Here is a 13,277-nt window from a genome sequence, read left to right as displayed (position 1 = left end):
ATAAACGAGTCGTAATATGCAAACGAGACAATATACACTAACTAACAGAGAAACAGGGAAGCACCCAGAAGAGGAAGTGAAAACGAAATGAAACTTTGCGGCTTGTAGGGTGTGTCATATTCATCAGTGATTACAAAATCCAGCCAACTTTATAATGGACTTGGCAGTATGAGCTCACTTATCCGGGCCAACGAGATATACGGTCCCTGCGACGAACTTGTGACGCCACACTAGTCGGCTTGTCCGACAAACTTCGGGAATACTCGGCTCCTTGCAGGGCCCACGGGAAATCAATATTTAACTGACAAGGTACCCACTAAAGGTCACAATTTTGTCATGTGCCATCGAGAATATGCACGAATTTAGACACGCAGACAAGAATTACTAAACTTCTCTGAAATACGAGGTGCATTCAAGTTCTAAGGCCTCCGATTTTTTTTCTAATTAACTACTCACCCGAAATCGATGAAACTGGCGTTACTTCTCTACGTAATCGCCCTGCAGACGTACACATTTTTCACAACACTGACGCCATGATTCCATGGCAGAGGCGATGGCTTCTTTAGGAGTCTATTTTGACCATTGGAAAATCGCTGAGGCAATAGCAGCACTGCTGGTGAATGTGCGGCCACGGAGAGTGTCTTTCATTGTTTGTCACTATGAGCCAGGTCAGGTGAGTAGGGAGCATGAGGAATCACTTCAAAGTTGTTATCACAAAGAAACTGTTGCGTAACCTTAGCTGGATGTGCGGGTGCGTTGTCTTGGTGAAACACCACACGCGCAGCCCTTCCCTGACGTTTTTGTTGCAGTGCAGGAAGGAATTTGTTCTTCAAAAAATTTTCGTAGGATGCACCTGTTACCGTAGTGCCCATTTGAACGCAATGGGTAAGGATTACGCCCTCGCAGTCCCAGAACGTGGACACCATCATTTTTTCAGCACTGGCAGTTACCCGAAATTTTTTTGGTGGCGGTGAATCTGTGTGCTTCCATTGAGCTGACTGGCGCTTTGTGTCTGGATTGAAAAATGGCATCCACGTCTCATCCATTGTCACAACCGACGAAAAGAAAGTCCCATTCGTGCTGTCGTTGCGCGTCAACATTGCTCGGCAACATGCCACACGGGCAGCCGTGTGGTCGTCTGTCAGCATTCGTGGCACCCACCTGGATGACACTTTTCGCATTTTCTGATCGTCATGCAGGATTGTGTGCACAGAACCCACAGAAATGCCAACTCTGGAGGCGATCTGTTCAACAGTCATTCAGCGATCCCCCAAAACAATTCTCTCCACTTTCTCGATCGTGTCGTCAGACCGGCTTGTGCGAGCCCGAGGTTGTTTCGGTTTGTTGTCACACGATGTTCTGCCTTCATTTAACTGTCGCACCCACGAACGCACTTTCGACACATCCATAACTCCGTCACCACATGTCTCCTTCAACTGTTGACGAATTTCAATTGGTTTCACACCACGCAAATTCAGAAAACGAATGATTGCACGCTGTTCAAGTAAGGAAAACGTCGCCATTTTAAGTATTTAAAACAGTTCTCATTCTCGCCGCTGGCGGTAAAATTCCATCTGCCGTACGGTGCTGCCATCTCTGGGACGTATTGACAATGAACGCGGCCTCATTTTAAAACAATGCACATGTTTCTATCTCTTTCCAGTCCGGAGAAAAAAATCGGAGGCCTTAGAACTTGAATGAACCTCGTAGTTACTCGCTCCTCACCAGAGACGGGTGCTGGCACTCGTTAAGACCTGCAGTGCCACGCGCCGTGACTTCTCCCTCTCTCTCTCTCTCGTCACTTATCAGTATGACGCTGCAGACCATGTGGTCTAGTCTGATTCGATTGAGAAGAGTGATAAAGCCGTCCGCAGCTCGTGGTCGTGCGGTAGCGTTCTCGCTTCCAACGCCCGGGTTCCCGGGTTCGATTCCCAGTGGGGTCAGGGATTTTCCCTGCCTCGTGATTACTGGGTGTTTTGTGATGTCCTTAGGTTAGTTAGGTTTAAGTAGTTCTAAGTTCTAGGGGACTGATGACCGTAGATGTTAAGTCCGATAGTGCTCAGAGCCAGAGTGATAAAGCCGTTCTACCCTCTCCTGAGGCAACGTGAGCCACAACTGTCGTAAATGGTCCTCGATATCGTGGATTCTGGGACTAGGACGGAGTTTACATCCGAGGTGGTCCCAGACATGTCTCGTATCTACAGATACCAGTGTTCCAATGCTGGCCCCTATTTTGACCAAAAACCGAGGTGAAATCTTACTACACGTCGGTCAGGGGCCTGAAGATGGCGCAGTAAATCGCCGAAACTGCTAGCCAAACAAAACAAGGTTGGAAATTAGACGGCTGGAAGGTGTTTGACTTGACATTCTGTTCTGTCACGGGGAGATTTGGGGGTCTTGATGGGCACGAGAGTACCTCAACATCACGCAGACAGATCACAGACCCAAGTGCCACCTGTGGACGAACACTGACCCGTTGAAAAATGGTACCACGGTATTGTCGCATGAGAAGTAGCACATGAGGATTGATTTGATTCGATTTATTGCTCATTTAGAAACCTGTTGCCTTACATTTTATAACAGGTCGTTCATTTTACAGCTTTTCAGGTAGATTACAAAACATATTCCATATCACAAACAGCAATTATTGTTTTCAGCAATTACATTGGAAGTAATAATGAATTAAAAATACATCAGAAATTGAAAGAAAAAACACAAGAAATTTTAAGAAGCTATGATGATAGGAAAGACTTGGATAGTGAGAGAGAGAGAGAGAGAGAGAGAGAGAGAGAGAGAGAGAGAGAGAGAGAGATATATGCTACTCTACCTGAGCCAGCCTGTCTGAAAGGCTCGGATCTACTTCGAGCCTTGCAGTCCTGGTTCGCTACAGTTTTAATTTACGAATTAATAATTCTAAACACTATTTACAAAAACACTATAACTATTATGTCATTGTGGAAAGCACAGTGGTGTGTGTGTAACGTATGTTATTTGGTGCGGTTATGAATTAACCTTGAGTTCCTATATTGTGTGTCTCGAATTTTACCTCTTATGTTGCTTATACACTAAGTGTTCAGTTACGAATGTTACATCCCAACAGCGGTATAATGACGGCGGGATAGATATGCCTCCTGTTTATATTTAAGCTAGAACAGGTTGACAGGGTTGATTGCGTTTATTCTGATACAGTTTAATTATTTCAGATGTTTTGTAAGGTTGTCTGTGGTACGTGTTGGTGAAAGTGTTCGCTCTTTGCGTGAGTGTGTATTTCGGTGCTGCTGTCTGTACTGGTGTACAAAGTGGAACTGCTGTCTTACGTGCTTCGTGTGTGTTGCAGTGTTCTGTTATACGGCCGTGTCTGCAATTTTATTTACTATCTCCCAGTCGTCTTTGTCTCTTATTGCCTGTATCACGTCACTTTACTGCGTTTATGTCTGGTGTGTTGCTCTGTATCGGCGACAGTGAAAAAGTATGTGTTCTGCGCATCCATGTTCCCCACATGTGCGAGCAGCACTCTGGCTCTGGCTGCGGCCTACGCGGTGTGAGTGAGCAGGGTAAGGGCCGTGACCTGTCAGAAAGTGAACAGTTCCACGACTGCGATCGATACGGCTCAGTCTCAGACGTTCCCTGATGCCCGGGAGGAACTGATATACCCTGCGACCCTTACCGCTCAACTCCCATTCCCTTTGCCAGGCATCCACCTGCCATTTAACGAGTTGTCGCTTCTCGGTAATGTCCTGTCCGGTAATTCGATTACCTTCTCCTGTCTCCCCTTCCTCAGCCAGTATATTGCGGCCCGAAATCGAATGATTATGTCGATAGGTAAGGTTCCAAGCACAACGCAGAGGGATTCCACTGACGTGGTATCGACTGCTCCTGGCAGCCCTACCAGAGCACTTCTCTGCCCACGCCGCACGATGTTCCGATTCGTCACCAGACGTACTCGGTGGGCCCAAGCAGTGGCTGCAAAACAGACCACAGACTCGAAGAGCGCACAGTGGTAAGTTCTCAGTGTGTGTAATGGTACCCTGAAGTGTGTTGTGTTGAGTCTGGCCAACTTGTGCATGATCGTGGGCGCCCTGTCAATCGTTGTTCTGATGTGTTCGTCAGAGGACAGTCGTTTGTCCAGTTGCACACCAAGATATCGTGTTTTCCGTTGTCTGCGTGTGCTAATGTCGTGTAGTATTAGGGTTTGATTATTTTGTAGTGTTCCTTTGAGTAGTATACAGGGTGTAAATTTTAAGTTGACAAACCAGAATAACTCTAAAAATACGCTTCACACGAAGAAATGTGTAGAATCCAAAGTTGATTACTTTCGTGGGGAACATCTGCTGGTGGTAAAATTGGCCCACCACTCCAGCCCCCTAGGTGTGGGGCGGGAGGCAACTTTAAAATTTCAAATGAGAATCCCTATTTTTTATTGCAGAATCAGATTCTACGTACAATACTACGTACATTTTGTCTTAAACATTTGTTTTGATTCTTGGTAGTTGGCACTGTAATTCAAGAAAATCCATGTTCTCAATTTTGCTTGGAAAATGGTTACGGATAAATAAAAAATACTTATTTACTTGGCAAATTTTGATTCGCTGAAACAAACTCTCCCTCTCACCCCATAGGATGGGCTTTGAGAGAGAGGAATTTGAGTTTTACAGATGTTGACCCAAATATTAATTTTTCCGCATATTCGGATAAGTTTTGTTTGTTTCGTGGTCATGAGGCCACAGAACTTTTAATTAACAAACGAATCATCTGACTAGCTAACTAACTAACCAAACATCCTACTTACTAACGAGTAAACTCTTTAACTCAGAGTAAACAAAGTAAAAGGCTGAGGAAAAGACTAACCCACTTGCTAACTAAAGATCAACGTATTCCCCTTTAAGATTTCGTGGTCCTGAAAAGGAACGATTGGTTTCGTTTTATTGTTGATTATTTTTTAGTTTTAGCGAATCAAAATTTACGAAGTGAATAAGTATCTTTTATTTATCCATAACGATTTCGCAAGCAAAAATGAGAACATGGATTGTCTTGAACTACCAAGAATCAAAAGAAATGTTTAAGACAAAGTGTACAGAGAATCTGATTCTGGAATAAAAAACGGGGGGTTCCCATTTGAAATTTTGAAGTTGCCTCCCGCCCCACCCCCAGGAGGCTGGGGTAGCGGGCTAATTTTAGCACCAGCAGATGTACCCCTCGAAAATAATTAACTTCAGATTCTACACATTTTTTTCGTGTAAAGCTTATTTTTCCAGTTATTCTGATTTGTCAACTTAAAATTTACACCCTGTATAAACTTTTGTGTACAGCCATCTGAAGTTTATAACGCTGGCACCACTGACCGATGCTTGTGAGTAGCTGTGTTGACCGGCGTTCGAGTTGCGCTCTTGAGTCCGCAGAGACCACCAACAGAAGGTCACCGGCGGATGCTATCGCCGTGTTCGCACGGTTATCCCTATCCAGTTGATGTAGGAGGGGTTCAAAGGCGATATCCCAAAAGATGGGGCAACAGATTGATCCTTGCCGGCACACTTTGGTGATAGACTACAATCCGACTTCTACCGAAGTCGGAAACGTGATGGTACGCATTTCCCCTCTTTACACGAGGCATCACAACAACGTTTCACCAGGTAACGCCGGTCAACTGCTGTTTGTGTATGAGAAATCGGTTGCAAACCATCCTCATGTCAGCACGTTGTAGGTGTCGCCACCGGCGCCTACGTTGTGTGAATGCTCTGAAAAGCTAATCATTTGCATATCACAGCATCTTCTTCCTGTCGGTTAAATTTCGCGTCTCTAGCACGTCACCTTGGTGGTGTAGCAATTTTAATGGCCATTAGTGTAAGTTACGCTAATAACAACACATACACCTTTGCTCGAGGGAGGACTCGAACCTCCGGCGGGAGGAGCCGCGCAATCCGTACATGGCGCCCCAAACCGCTCGGCCACTCCGCGCGGCAACATAATGCTCCCTGCCTCCGTTTATACTGACAGGTACTCCTCCCGCGACCTCTGGTGATCAGTTTGGCATTACATAGAGATGTCCGGATATTTTTGATCAGACAGTGTATCAGCGCTGCGACTAAAAGTGACTCTTGCTCTTGGTCCTCCAAGGCCGGGCTCCAACCGCCGGCGGCACTGTGTGTTCGGCGGAGCTGCGTGCAGGTGTGGCGGTGTTTAGGGAATCGGGCGAGGAACGGTCTCCGGGGCGGAAGCGAGTGGCGCGCCGCGCTTTCACGACAGCCCGCGACTAATTGGAGGGCGACAGAGGCTGCGCGCCGCGCGGGACCTGCCCTCGTCTAACTATGCCGCCGCCGTCTCTTTCCAGGGACAACTTTCTTGCGCGCGCTGCGAAACTCTGTAACAGGCAACTCCCTGCAAGCCGGCAACGAAAAACGGCGCAACTTTATAAGATTCCTCGAGACAGGGTAAGACTTGCCTCTCACAGTTATCGTCGGCTTAAGCTAAGAAATCTTACGTACAAGTGCGAGAGAAACTGGATACTTCGAATAATCAGTTCATCAGAGTTCGAGTTTAAAATTGCTGTAACTATGAAGGTCTACACAAAACGAAATACGTATTATCTAAAAGACAATAATTGGTGAAAGTACAGTTAACTAGTTGATTAATTGCATGTTCAGGGATCATGAATGAGAACTATCGCTATTATGTGGATCGCCTCAGCTTCTCTACAAATGTGATAACCTTCTGAGTGAGAAATATGACACGATACTGTCCGCATAGAAAGTCGGAATCTACATAAAAAAGGAGCACGAAACAAGAGAGTATACTTTTCAGTCAATTGTTACTGAACTGTAGCTGAGACGACCATTTCTTTTCAGCTGTAAGTACTGCTTCGGGTGAAAACCATGAAGCTGTTCCTCAGGCAGCACCATGCAGCTGTTTGGGAGAAAACTAAAATAGTAGTACTACTAGTAGTAGTAGTAGTATTAGTGGTAGAAGTAGTGGTGGAGGAGAAGATTAGTGTTTAACAACCTATCCACAACGAGGTCATTAGAGACGGAGAAGGGAAGGATGGGGAAGGAAATCGGCCGACCCGCCAGGTTAGCCGAGCGCGAGCCGGCACGGTAGGTCAGCGTGTTCGGTCAGAGGGTTAGCTGCCCTCTGTAATAAAAAAAAAAAAAAAAGAGTTAATCGAGCAACAACGAACATAGACGGGTGTCTCGCGACGTCCGCACCGAGCAAATACAACGAACGAAAACGAACAAAATGAGATTAAAAAGAAAAAAAAAAGCGCGCTGACGCGCTGCTTTGTGGACTCGGGTAGGCGCGCCGGCCCCGGATCGAATCCGCCCGGCGGAGTAACGACGAGGGCCGGTGTGCCGGCCAGCTTGGATGTGGTTTTTAGGCGGTTTTCCACATCCCCCTAGGTGAATACCGGGCTGGTCCCCACGTCCCGCCTCAGTTACGCGACTCGCAGACATCTGAACACTTTCTCACCATTCCATGGATTCCACTGGTCGCACACAGTTGGGGTACACTCATTCCTTCCTGGGGGGTACGGGGTGGCGGCAGGAAGGAAATCCGGCCAACCCTTCAATTAACATTGCCACATCCTATTAACCATGCCGACCCTGCGTATCCGCGGGAAAAACGGCACAAGCAAAAGAAAGAAAAAGAAAGGGGAAGGAAATCGGCCATGACCATTCACAGGATCCATCCCGGCATTTGCCTAAAGCGATTTGGGGAAATCACGGAAAACCTAAATGAGGATGGCCGGACCCGGGACTGAACCGTCGTCCTCCCGAATGCGAGTCCAGTGTGCTAGCCACTGCGCCACCTCGGTCGGTGTGGTGGTAGAGGTAGTGGTTGTTGTTGTTGCGATGTTGGTAATACTGCCTCTGGACAATAAGCAGTAAAACAGATACAGCGTAATTTTTTCCACCATGTACAAACTCTAGGGATTGATCGACGAGAGGATACGGAAAAGAAAGGCCTAATGAACTTTTGTCCGAAAATACATGGTTTCCATGCAAGAGACCATTTATTGAATGACACATTGTTACAGAGACTGCGGTATAATACGAGCTGCACCGTGCAGCTACAGTTACAGTATGTGTTGAAAATGGTTTCCACGAGCCTTAACGAATGGGTGTACGCGCCGTAGAAGCCATGTCTCATACTTTCACATCGGCCAGGCTGCATCCGAACAGAGTCAAAAAAAAATGGCTCTGAGCACTATGGGACTCAACTGCTGAGGTCATTAGTCCCCTAGAACTTAGAACTAGTTAAACCTAACTAACCTAAGGACATCACATACATCCATGCCCGAGGCAGGATTCGAACCTGCGACCGTAGCGGTCTTGCGGTTCCAGACTGCAGCGCCTTTAACCGCACGGCCACTTCGGCCGGCCGAACAGAGTCGAAGGCAGCACGAATACGCTGCTCCAGTGTCTCTACATCTAGAATGGGCTCTGCATGCACGATACTTTTGAGGTGGCCCCGTAACCAAAAATCGCGCTTGTTGAGATCCGGTGAACGAGCAGGCTATGCAAATGGACCCCCTCGTCCGATCCATTGACCAGGAAAAAAAAAACGAGTGAAATGCGTCCGGACGCAAAAGGCGAAATGAGGTGTAGCATCATCATGTAGCAGCCACGTATAAATCAACGGCACTACTTCCAACAAGGGAGGCAACGTCGCCCGCAAGAAAAGCCGATAGTTCCGCCCTGTTAGGCGACGTGGCTGATCCCAAAATAAAGATCGCGAATTATCCCGGCCCACATATTCCGGCTGCACCGATGCTGATGATTCGCTGTCACCATACCATGGGGGTTCTGCGTACTATCCCACAGATGACTTATGAAAGCTGAAGGTACCACTCTGCGTACAGGTGACTTCTTCTGTGAATAGGGTGAATAACACAAATCCCGGAATCGTGGTTGCCTGGTGAAGAAACCAGCGACAAAACTGTTCCCGATGTGGAAGGTCTGTCGCTAGCAAACCCTGCACACGATATAAGTGATAAGGGTAGTAACAGTTGCCATGGAGAATGGTCAACACGGTCGTCTTGCTTACCCTGTACTGGTGGGACAACTGCCTGGTCGCCTTCCGCAGTGTTCATCACATTTTCCTCCACGTCTGATGTCCGAACATTTCCAATACATCGTTCATGATTTCCTGCTTCCTGAAACGTCACTGTACAGACAAACAGTGAATGCTGTGGTCGTTGTCGGCGGGGCTAGGTCTCCTGGTGCAACCTTGCTGTCCGCCGCCCTTTGCCATTTGCCTTCCGTAAGTAAACGCCATGTCGGCAAGCTCTCGAATCGAAAACGGAACCATTGCGTACAACGCTGTATCACATCCACTACAAGGTGAGTCAGCAAAAGAAGTGAATCGGACACAACACTACCAATTACTATGGCAGGAGAGGGCGCTACGGCAGGCGTATGAGGAACAGTACCACCCTCTAGGAGGAAACCATGCGTACTGTAACAGTGGCCGCATAGAAATATTAAAAAAAGGTAGGAAGATTTTTCTGTTTAGCAAAAGTGACAAAAAGCAGATCTCAGAGTACTTGACGGCTCAACACGAAAGTTTTGCCTCAAGTACAGATAGTATTAAGGATCAGTGGACGAAGTTCAAAACCATCGTACAATATGCGTTAGATGAGTATGTGCCAAGCAAGATCGTAAGAGATGGAAAAGAGCCACTGTGATACAACAACCGAGTCAGAAAACTACTGCGAAAGCAAAGGGAACTTCACAGCAAACAAACATAGCCAAAGCCTTGCAGACAAACAAAAATTACGCCAAGCGAAATGTAGTGTGAGGAGGGTTATGCGAGAGGTGTTCAATGAATTCGAAAGTAAAGTTCTATGTTCTGACTTGGCAGAATATCCTAAGAAATTTTGGCCTTATGTCAAAGCGGTAGGTAGATCAAAACAAAATGCCCAGACAGTCTGTGACAAAAATGGTACTGAAACAGAGGATGACAGACTAAGACCGAAATACTAAATGTCTTTTTCCAAAGTGTTTCACAGAGGAAGACTGCACTGTAGTTCCTTCTCTAGATTGTCGCACAGATGGCAAAATGGTAGATATCGAAATAGACGACAGAGGTATAGACAAACAATTAAAATCGCTCAAAAGAGGAAAGGCCGCTGGACCTGATGGGATACCAGTTCAATTTTACACAGAGTACGCGAAGGAACTTGCCCCCCTTCTTGCAGCGATGTACCGTAGGTCTCTAGAAGAGCGTAGCGTTCCAAACGATTGGAAAAGGGCACAGGTCATCCCCGTTTTCAAGAAGGGACGTCGATCATACGCGCAAAACTGTAGACCTATATCTCTACCGTCGATCAGTTGTAGAATTTTGGAACACGTATTATGTTCGAGTAAAATGACTTTTCTGGAGACCAGAAATCTACTCTGTAGGAATCAGCATGGGTTTCCAAAAAAGACGATCGTGTGAAACCCACCTCGCGCTATTCGTCCACGAGACTCAGAGGGCCATAGACACGGGTTCCCAGGTAGATGCCGTGTTTCTTGACTTCCGCAAGGCGTTCGAAACAGTTCCCCACAATCGTTTAATGAACAAAGTAAGAGCATATGGACTATCAGACCAATTTTGTGACTGGATTGAAGAGTTCCTAGATAACAGAACGCAGCATGTAATTCTCAATGGAGAGAAGTCTTCCGAAGTAAGAGTGATTTCAGGTGTGCCGCAGTGGAGTGTCGTAGGACCGTTGCTATTCAAAATATACATAAATGACCTTGTGGATAATATCGGAAGTTCACTGAGGCTTTTTGCGGATGATGCTGTAGTATATCGAGAGGTCGTAACAATGGAAAATTGTACTGAAATGCAGGAGGATCTGCAGCGAATTGACGCATGGTGCAGGGAATGGCAATTGAATCTCAATGTAGACAAAGTGTAATGTGCTGCGAATACATAGAAAGAAAGATCCTTTATCATTTAGCTACAATATAGCAGGTCAGCAACTGGAAGCAGTTAATTCCATAAATTATCTGGCAGTAGGCATTTGGAGTGATTTAAAATGGAATGATCATACAAAGTTGATCGTCGGTAAAGCAGATGCCAGACAGATTCATTGGAAGAATGCTAAGGAAATGCAATCCGAAAGCAAAGGAAGTAGGTTACAGTACGCTTGTTCGCCCACTGCTTGAATACTGCTCAGCAGTGTGGGATCCGTACCAGATAAGGTTGGTAGAAGAGATAGAGAAGATCCAACGGAGAGCAGCGCGCTTCGTTACAGGATCATTTAGTAATCGCGAAAGCGTTACGGAGATGATAGATAAACTCCAGTGGAAGACTGCAGGAGAGACGCTCAGTAGCTCGGTACAGGCTTTTGTTGAAGTTTCGAAAACATACCTTCAAAGAGTCAAATGGTTGAAATGGCTCTGAGCACTATGGGACTTAACATCTATGGTCATCAGTCCCCTAGAACTTAGAACTACTTAAACATAACTAACCTAAGGACATCACACACATCCATGTCCGAGGCAGGATTCGAACCTGCGACCGTAGCAGTCGCGCGATTCCGGACTGAGCGCCTACAACCGCGAGACCACCGCGGCCGGCTTCGAAGAGTCAAGCAGTATATTGCTCCCTCCTACGTATATCTCGCGAAGAGACCATGAGGATAAAATCAGAGGGATTAGAGCCCACACAGAGGCATACAGACAATCTTTCTTTCCACGAACAATACGAGACTGGAATAGAAGGGAGAACCGATAGAGGTACTCAAGGTACCCTCCGCCACACACCGTCAGGTGGCTTGCGGAGGAGCATTGATGTAGGTGTAGATAGTACAGTGCGTATGACACCACATTCTCTGCAACAAAATACCACTGAATAAATAATCTCTAGCATGGAAACCATGGATTTCCAGACATAAATTCAGATCTTTTTTGTTCCATATCCTCTCTTCGATCAATCCCTCGAGTTTGTACACGTGTAAGTATTGTTCCAAACGGTATAGTACGCAATGGAGAGAAAGCTCCCCCCCCCCCCCCCCCTTCACCACCAGTGCGAACTAAAACGCCTACACACAATTTACTTAAAACACTGACAAAATTGTGATACCAGCTACCTTCCTCGGCACGTTTAAAAATTTTCCCAACCGGCTCGCGAGCATATTCGCGCTTTCCTTTTCTTTTTCTTTTCTTTAACATGCAATTTACCTCAGACTCCACTTGCTGCCCTCCGTGTAACTCACCCACCCATCCGCTCCAGTTGCACTTTCTCGCTCAATCATTGAGCGCAAATCGTTGTCATTACTCACTTTGTCTCTCTCCGTCATCGTCTCCTGTGTCACAGCGTCAGTCTCCTTCGTCCTGTCCCCTTTCATTGTCACGTTTCGCTCTTTCTCTCTCTTACCGCTAACATCTCATTCCTTCCTTCCCACTGCAGCTATGTCTTCTCACTGTCACTATCTCTCTCTTCCTCGTTGTCATATGTCATATGCTCTCACATTATCACTGGCTGTCACCCACTTCCACTTTATTCCCCCCACCCCCCCCCACCCCTTCCCCGGTACTGTCTCTTTCACACTTTTGTTAGCTCGAATCACTGTCTGCTGTCTTCCAGTATTTATTACTTTTCCTTCTCTTTGCCACTGCTACTCTCTCAGCACGGAAACAGCGCGAATATGTTCGCATGCCAAAATTTTTGGGAAAAATTTTTAAATGTCGTGAGTAAGGTAGAATGAGGCAGCTCATACATCACTTTCGAGTCAGAGTCTTCCACATAAATAGGAACATATTCGCATTTTTTTGTACTCCGACAGGAACACTTTTCCGATGGTTCTCATCTTTTCGCTGCTACAGCAGGGCATGTGAAACCGAAACAACGCGAAACCTGTGCTTCAGCACTACAACATTGGGTTGCCAGATAACGGAGACACTTAACAGCAAATTTTTCCATGTTACGTCACTTTATAACCGCTCACCGAATTTTACATGCGATTTTACATGTATAATTAGGGTAACTTTGAACTTCTGTATCTCGGAACGGAAAAGATATCAAGAAAATTTTCAAGGTTGTTCCAGGTCGGAATCTTAGAAATATATCGTAAAAATTTCAGCCATTTGCTGTGCACAGCTGTCTTGGAATCATCGGCTGAGTATTCGTCTGCTAGTGACTGCGAAAATATAGTAAAAAAGGGGGCCTTTTGTGGGCTTTTACGAGGAACCGCCCATGAACTAATGGTGCCTTCATAAGTCCCACCAAGCGCACCGTAGACCACAACAAATGCAAAAAGAACCAGTCCACCTGTTATCATTTGGCTAAGC

At 46.3% G+C, this 13,277-nt stretch overlaps 1 protein-coding gene across 2 annotated transcripts in view; it reads right to left on the bottom strand.

The window, feature by feature from the left end:
• The window catches only part of LOC126473532 (protein FAM135A), a 572,632-nt gene that overhangs the window by 522,438 nt on the left and 36,917 nt on the right, over nt 1-13,277 (bottom strand). The gene's annotated exons all lie outside the window — the stretch shown is intronic.

Source organism: Schistocerca serialis, chromosome 4 (assembly GCF_023864345.2).
Source record: "Schistocerca serialis cubense isolate TAMUIC-IGC-003099 chromosome 4, iqSchSeri2.2, whole genome shotgun sequence".
Taxonomy (NCBI): domain Eukaryota; kingdom Metazoa; phylum Arthropoda; class Insecta; order Orthoptera; family Acrididae; genus Schistocerca; species Schistocerca serialis.
Note: the sequence above shows the minus strand (reverse complement) of the source record. Positions and strands in the feature narration are given on the sequence as shown.